Genomic DNA, 7861 nt, shown 5'->3' on the forward strand with positions numbered 1-7861 from the left:
CAGCCCATAGCGTATGGTAGTCGTGCGCTAAGTGACGTTGAGTCTCTATACTCACAAACGGAACGTGAAGCTCTTGCAGTCGTATGGGCCTGTGAACATTTCGATATCTATGTACGTGGTTCCTCATGCACGGTAGTTACTGATCATAAACTGCTGGTGCACATCTGGAGCAAGCCACGCCCTCCGTTGCTAATTGCTCGATGGTCGCTCAGGCTGCAGCCCTATGATCTCACAATTGTATTCCGGCCAGGCAAAGACAACCCTGCAGAATACATGTCCAGACACCCCGCAACCAAGGACGTCCGGTCAAGTCGAGAAGAGAAGATCGCAGAGGAATACGTGGAATTCATTTCACAGACCTCTGTACCTAATTCAATCACACTCGAGGAAGTACGAGCCGCCACTGCGAAAGACAAGGTAATTCAAACCGTTATCGAACTATGCAGCACCGGACTCTGGCATGAAGTCAACAAGTATGACGTTGACCAGGCCGCACTGCGTCAATTCCAGAACGTCAGAGATGAACTGACTGTGAACCGTCACGGGAACTTGCTGCTCAGGAACACGCGAATCGTAATGCCTACAAGCCAGAGCCGTACAGTTGGCCCACGAAGGTCATCAAGGCATACTGAGTAAGACTAAAGCGTTGATTAGGAGCAAAGTTTGGTTCCCAGGCCTCGACACTGCCGTTGATAACGCCGTAAGACGCTGCACACTATGTCAAGCTAACACTACCAGACAACACACAGAACCTCTCAACATGTCGAACCTTCCACGTGGTCCGTGGATCAACCTCAGCATAGACTTCTGTGGTCCTCTTCCGTCTGGTCAGTACTTGATGGTCATTACAGAGGAGTATTCTCGTTTTCCTATTGTAGAGGTTGTACGCTCTACTGCTGCTGAACATGTTATTCAAGTCGTGGACAAAGTATTCTGCACCTATGGATACCCTGACGTTGTCAAAACCGACAACGGACCGCCTTTCAACAGCCAAGTCTGGAAAGGTTTTCTTAAGACCTGCGGTATCAAACATCGCAAGATAACTTCCCTCTGGCCGAAGGCTAACGGGCAAGTTGAAAACTTCAACAAATCCTTAATGAAGGCAATCAAGTCGGCCAAGATCCAAGGGCAGAGCTGGATCTATGCTATGCATCAGTTTCTGCGAGCATACCGCTGCACTCCTCATACCACCACAGGGCTTACTCCATACCGTCTCCTGTTTGGTCACGACCTGCGAACGAAGATGCCAGATACTGAATCTTTCACTCAGCCTGACGACAGTAATGTGCGTAAGCGGGATGCCAAGGCAAAAGGCATCATGAAATGCTATGCAGACAAACGTCTACATGCTGAAGCAAACCCTATCGACGTAGGAGACACTGTTCTCGTGAAACAACCCCGGCTAAACAAACTTTCGACACCATTTAACCCAACTCCACTGGTAGTTACGGGAAAGAAACGGAACCATGGTCACCGCCCAACGAAGTGATAGGTGCAAGGTAACCAGAAATGTCTCCATGTTCCGCAGCATTCCGCAGACGCTGATCCAAGAGAACGACACTCGTGATGATAGCTGCGAGAACATTCTATCCCTCAAGAAAGAAACGTCCCCATCAACCGGAAGTGAAGAGGAAATCGGGCTACATCCGCCTCAGCTCAGTATCTCCAGACCTAAGCGAACTGTCCGCCAGCCGAGGAGATTGATTGAAGAGATCTGAACTGTTAGTCCGTGTTGTTGTGGATCATGTAGTGAATTTTTCAGAGAACCTGTATGCGGTTTTTCACGGGCAGTCATGTTTGGCAGCTTAAGATTTCGGAACATTGAAGACTTTGTTAGCTTAACGTTCAGTTTTATTTACGTGTTAGATTGTAGTGTCCAAGGAAAGGAGGGATGTAATATCGCATGCGTTGTGTGACTCATGTAACGGCCCCAGCATGCTTTGGAGTATTAGTAGTCGAACGAAAGACACGTGCGGTACTCGGTAGACAAGATTCAGTGTTGTATTTCTTGTTCACATTAAACACATTACAAACGCGAGTTGTATTCAAGAAAAGCACCAAAACCAAGGAGGCGTTCTGCATCACAAGGAATTAAAAGCAGGTGGTGTTGTTTTATACTTTCTTGTTTTAGAACACTTCCAAAGTGGAATTTAACAGGGCTTTAGTTGATAGCCGTTGGAAATTCACCGAATCATCGTCTATCCTTAAAATTTGTAATTTACAACTTTGGAAACCCAAATGCATAAGAACAATGATAATTTCCGTTAGACTAAAATTCATCAAACAAGGTGGTCATATATTTTTTAAAATTAAGTCTGAAATTTTTAATTTACTTTTCAAGAGCAGTATTAGCCACGAGAAAAGGCGGTAACACGGCGATTTCTCATAACAATTCCTGGAAATCATTCTGCTCTACAACAGGATGCACGCTTCAAATGAAAATTGCTACCTTATGCAAGCATAGGGTGAACGATACCAGCTTATCTCTGGAGAATTATCTTTTAACTAAAAACAAAAGTTGACGTGATCACATCGTCTGATTTAACATTATGGTTCGCAAGACAACCGTTCTCTATGGGAAGGTTTCAACTATTTTGGATTCGGCTGTTTCTATAAAATAACATCTGATAATATACAACACAAAATACCACATACTTAAAAATGAAATATGACTTTGTTGTAGCCTCAAGTTTGGGCTGCATATAATTTTTTTGAATGCGCACAAAAGTCAGCCTACGTACATACCGAAAAACAGTATTCATAGAAATGAAAAATAAAGTAATTACGGTATTATCAACTTTTAGGACAGTTTTGGGGACGTTTTTTTAGCAAGTTTCGGACAATTTTTGAGCAGAATCCTCTGAAGCTTTAAGGAAGGCAGCAGCTTCGATCAAGTCTTGTAAGACTGAGTTGACGATAATTCTGGTGGGATTAAAGGAACAGTGGCACCATTCCAAGCTTTTTAATTTACATTTTTATTACAAAGTTAAAAGAAGCCAGGATAATTCTGTCAACTACTGGAGAATTACTCAGCAACCAGATGTATTTAAGATAAAAAATTTAGAGCCGAAAAAAATTTGATGGTCTCGTCGCTGAAAAATATTTTAAGTCACCGCAATAGCTTGCTTTGAGAATCTCGCGGGAAAATTGCTTTCGGCTTTAGAAGAGTTAATGATTATTCTATTTGAACAATGCTTTGTCTGCGGTGATGTCTTTCCTTTTAAGTGGAAATGAATAAAAATTCAGAGGAGAAAAAAAATTAAGCGGCTCCTGCAATTGAACAGGTCTGAATGGTCAGAGGAAAAGTAAATGGGAATTTCATAGATGAGATCGAAATATGGCTGCTGAAGTTAATCGCCCACTTTTTAAGATTCAACCTCCAGATAAAGCTTTTTGCTTAGGACTGAATTTTAATACATCAAAATTGGTCTCTTAGGGAAATAATGTTGTAAATTAACCATCTGTTATACACGGGAAACTGATGCCTAAGGCTACGTAATCTAACACTGAAAACAGACCGACAACAAATAATGACTGCACAACGTTCACAACGCGCACAAGGTCGTATTCAAGAAAGCACCAAACTAAGGAGGTGCTTTCCATCACAAGGACTAAGCAAGAGCATGTAGTATTGTTTTGCACTTTCTTTGAAATTCACCTTAAGTTGTTTGTTTTTGTGTTTTCTTTAAGTTGAAGAAAGACCAAATCATCGCCTACGTATACTAAAACTTAAAACTGGTAATTTACAACTTTAGAAACCCAATTGCATAAGAACAATGATAATTTTCATTGGACTAAAATTAATCAAACAAGGGGGTCATATATCTTTTTAAATTTTAGTCTGGTTCATTGGAAATTGAGCCCTTTGGTCGTTTGTTCTATCGCACTTCGTAATACCCGTCGCACTTTGTAATAACAATATTCTCGCACTTTGTAATAACACCTGTCGCACTTTGTAATAAAATAGCTGTCGCACTTTTTAAATTAATTAATAACCCTTGTCGCACTTTGTAATAAAATAGCTGTCGCACTTGTAAAAACAAGTTGTCGCACTTTGTAATAAATTAGGCAGTCGCACCTTGTAATAACAAGTTGTCACATTTTATAATAAGCTTTCAAATCTCCTTTGAATGGCATGTTTGGTAGAAAATGTGTAGGACTTAAGGACGGTGCCTACTCATTAAAGATATTTTTGCCTCGGTGTGTGATTATGCAGGAAATGTAGATCTTAACAAGTGTTATTGAAATCCAAAAAGAAAATTGGGCGTAACCACACATTTTTCAAAGATAATTCATGAATAATATTTGTAAAAAGCTTTAGAATACAAAGCAATGTATGGCGTTCTTTCTCAAATTGAAGCTTAAGAGCCATTTTCCGAGAAAATCGAAAATCGCAAGACACTCGTAAAAAAATCGATTTTTTTTTTCTTTTGTTAAAACATCCCTTTTGACCTAATTCAAGAAAAAATAGTTTTGGGTTCAAGCGATTCATTGTACGGGAGAAATAACAAAGAGTTTAAAAAATCGATTTATTGCTAGCCTGTTCCAGGCTCTCAGATAGTCGAGAAAACGAAAAGAACTGCGTGTGAAAAGCGAGTGGGGGCTTGGGTCGAGGCGAGGCGGGAGAGCCTGTAAGCATCTCTTTAAATTCTTCATTCCGGTATACCAGCTCCTGGTATACCCTCTGATTGGTCAATTTTGACAGTTTACATCAACACTTTCGTAATCATTTTGATTCACGCGCGGAGCACGAAAGAAAGAGGTCAATTCTGTCGCTGAGTGTCTTAAAGTATTCCCAAACGTACAAGCCCTCAGATTCGAGCAAAAGTTGTGTCTGTTCAACTTTAATAAGTCGAAAAAACGATCCGTTTGCAATGCTTCCAACTGGTTTTGGTAAAAGCATAAATTTTCAGTTACTGCCGCGCGTTGCGAAAGCGCTTCAATGTTGTGATACGACATCTCTCCACACCGCTTTCAATATAGTATCACCGGATACGATATATAGTTCGCATTTGACACAAATATTATGTCCCCTGCACGCCACAATTGTTAGCATTCAACGGCGCTCTCTGAAAACTCTGACGAACGAGAAAAATACAATATTTTGTTATTCTTTCTTATGCAAATACTTGGCTGCGTATTCGAATTCACCAGCTAGCTAGGGTCAATTAAATTTCTGCCTTCATCGCCGTCGAAAAAATGAGAGCAAAAAGAAAAAACCACTTTGAAAGAGCGCAAAAATTTGCCGAAAACAGGCTTGTATTTCCGTTGTATGTCTTAAAACTTTAAAAGATCAAGCGATTTCAGGAAGCGAAGGTGATGGCTACGTGCGCGTGTCTGTATACTGCAAATGCAATTGAACCCATCCACATGAAATATCAATCTTTCACATTCATTATCGGTTGTCCTGTTGCATCAGAGCTGAAGTTTATTGATGAGACCATCTTATCATCTAGGCCAGAAACTTCAATGGTCGGGTTTCTGTTTTCCTTGAAAAAGTCATCACAGCGTCTGGAACTCGCAGCTTTCGAACTGGTCGTTTCTTTTGGTCGAATTTGCTAAATCTCCCGTCGGTGATTTCCTTGACCCTCGTTTCCCGGTTGCTTTGACAATGCCTTCGTTCGCGTAAAGTTATTTTCCTAAAAGTGCCTTAAATTCTGGCTAACGTAAATTAACGCATCACCTCTGAACAACAATAAAAGAATCGCGCTTGAACTCGCGTGGGACCACACAATGCCGCCCATTTTCAACACTTTGACATTGACATTTTGACATGCGAAAGGTTATTTGCAAAGTGGGCGGAATGAAGAATTTAAAGAGATGCTTACAGGCTCTCCCGCCTCGCCTCGACCCAAGCCCCCACTCGCTTTTCACACGCAGTTCTTTTCGTTTTCTCGACTATCTGAGAGCCTGGAACAGGCTAATTTATTGCTGGTTTTTCGCGCTTAAAAACAAGAGAATCGGACCTCAACTTCGAGAAAACGGTGAACGCATAAGAAACAATCCCTAACATCGAAACTTCAGGCGAATATTATTTCCTTCTTAATCTTTAAAGCCCTAAAAGAAAATTTGAAGAAATAAGTTTTTTACATTTACAATCGACAAGTTTAAAAAGGACATATTTGTGTCTCTTGAAATGTTAGAAAATGAAAGCGAACTTTGAACTGTTGAAAAAGCCCTCTGGTATATGCCGCTTCCTAGTAAAACCCATATAGGATAAAGCCTTGCCTATTGAAGTAAATTACGGGAAAGTTTTAACTCTGGAAATTAAATACAGCCCTGACGCTGGAGTAAGCAATTTGAGAATTTAATTTAATAAAATGTATGCAAATTAGACGGCCGCTGAAGGAATTCATACTAAACGCAAAGTTTAGAGCAAAAGGACTACTTACTGCTGCTTGTAATATGTTTTTACAGTGAAAATGTTATTTCTAGCTTTCAGCTGTGTGGGTGAGAGCCGTAAATAACTTTTTATATGACGACTGAAAAACGTTTGTTCAGCCACATTGCCGCAGCAAAATCAATGAGATCACAACTTCGAACTGAAATTGTCATCGCTTGATGAAACTCCGTTACCACAATGGTAAAATAGTTTTCTTCAGGGGGAAAAAGCAAGAATTAAAATGCATTCGAAACCGTTGACTTCGATTTTGAATTTGTTTAGTTAAGATTTAAAGCCACCACAAGGTCTTATGACTTCTACTGACCCGCGAATCGGTTACATATGCCAAGGTCACGTTAGCAAACTGTCACGAAATACTCAATAGCTTCTGTTTTCGGTCTTTGTTTTGTTGGTAAAAAAATACCTACACTTTTCACAGAACAGACCTTCTTGCTTTATTTGATTTATATATTTGTATTGGTCCAGACACATGCATATGCTGACTGGTTGTAAAGACATTCATCACAGTTTCTGATGAGAGATTTTACAATTGCAAAGTTTGCATTTATGTCACTCTATAGAGACAAATGAAATTTAGCAAAAATGTCTCTATACATATTCAGAAGCGAAGGACTTTGCAGTTAGTTAACTGCGAAATGTTCGTCTACAGACATAAACGAATCAGTGACTTCGCAATTAATTAAATGCGAAATGTACATCTTCATATTTGACGAAATCAATGACTTCGCCATTAATTAACTGCGAAATGTTCGTCTGAATATATGAGGGAATCAGTGACTTCGCGATTAATTAGCTTCGAAATGTTCGTCTGAATATATGAGAGAATCAGTGATTTCGCGATTAATTAACTGCGAAATGTTCGTCTGAACATATTTTAATAGGGAATCAGTGACTTCGCGATTAATTAACTGCGAAATGTTCGTCTGAATATATGAGGGCAACAGTGACTAAAAGATTAATAAACTGCGAAATGTTCGTCTGAATATGCGAGGGCAACAGTGACTTAGAGATTAATAAACTGCGAAATGTACATCTTCACATATATAGCCTGTTCCAGGCTCTCAGATAGTCGAGAAAACGAAAAGAACTGCGTGTGAAAAGCGAGTGGGGGCTTGGGTCGAGGCGAGGCAGGAGAGCCTGTAAGCATCTCTTTAAATTCTTCATTCCGCCCACTTTGCAAATAACCTTTCGCATGTCAAAATGTCAATGTCAAAGTGTTGAAAAAGGGCGGCATTGTGTGGTCCCACGCGAGTTCAAGCGCGATTCTTTTATTGTTGTTCAAAGGTGATGCGTTAATTCTCGCTTGTGCGAGTACTTTAACCAGAATTTAAGGCACTTTTAGGAAAATAACTTTACAAGCGAACGAAGGCATTGTCAAAGCAAACGGGAAACGAGTGTCAAGGAAATCACCGACGGGAGATTTAGCAAATTCGACCAAAAGACACGACCAGTTCGAAA

At 40.2% G+C, this 7861-nt stretch overlaps 1 protein-coding gene across 1 annotated transcript in view; it reads left to right on the top strand.

The window, feature by feature from the left end:
• Positions 1–2027: 2027 nt before the first annotated feature.
• LOC138008104 (pyroglutamylated RF-amide peptide receptor-like) overlaps positions 2028–7861 on the top strand; it is a 65801-nt gene continuing 59967 nt past the window's right edge. The window contains exon 1 of the mRNA XM_068855310.1: positions 2028–2101. The gene's annotated coding sequence lies outside the window, so the exon portion shown is untranslated. The remainder of the gene's footprint in view (positions 2102–7861) is intronic.

Source organism: Montipora foliosa, chromosome 6 (assembly GCF_036669935.1).
Source record: "Montipora foliosa isolate CH-2021 chromosome 6, ASM3666993v2, whole genome shotgun sequence".
NCBI classification, from domain to species: Eukaryota; Metazoa; Cnidaria; class Anthozoa; order Scleractinia; family Acroporidae; genus Montipora; species Montipora foliosa.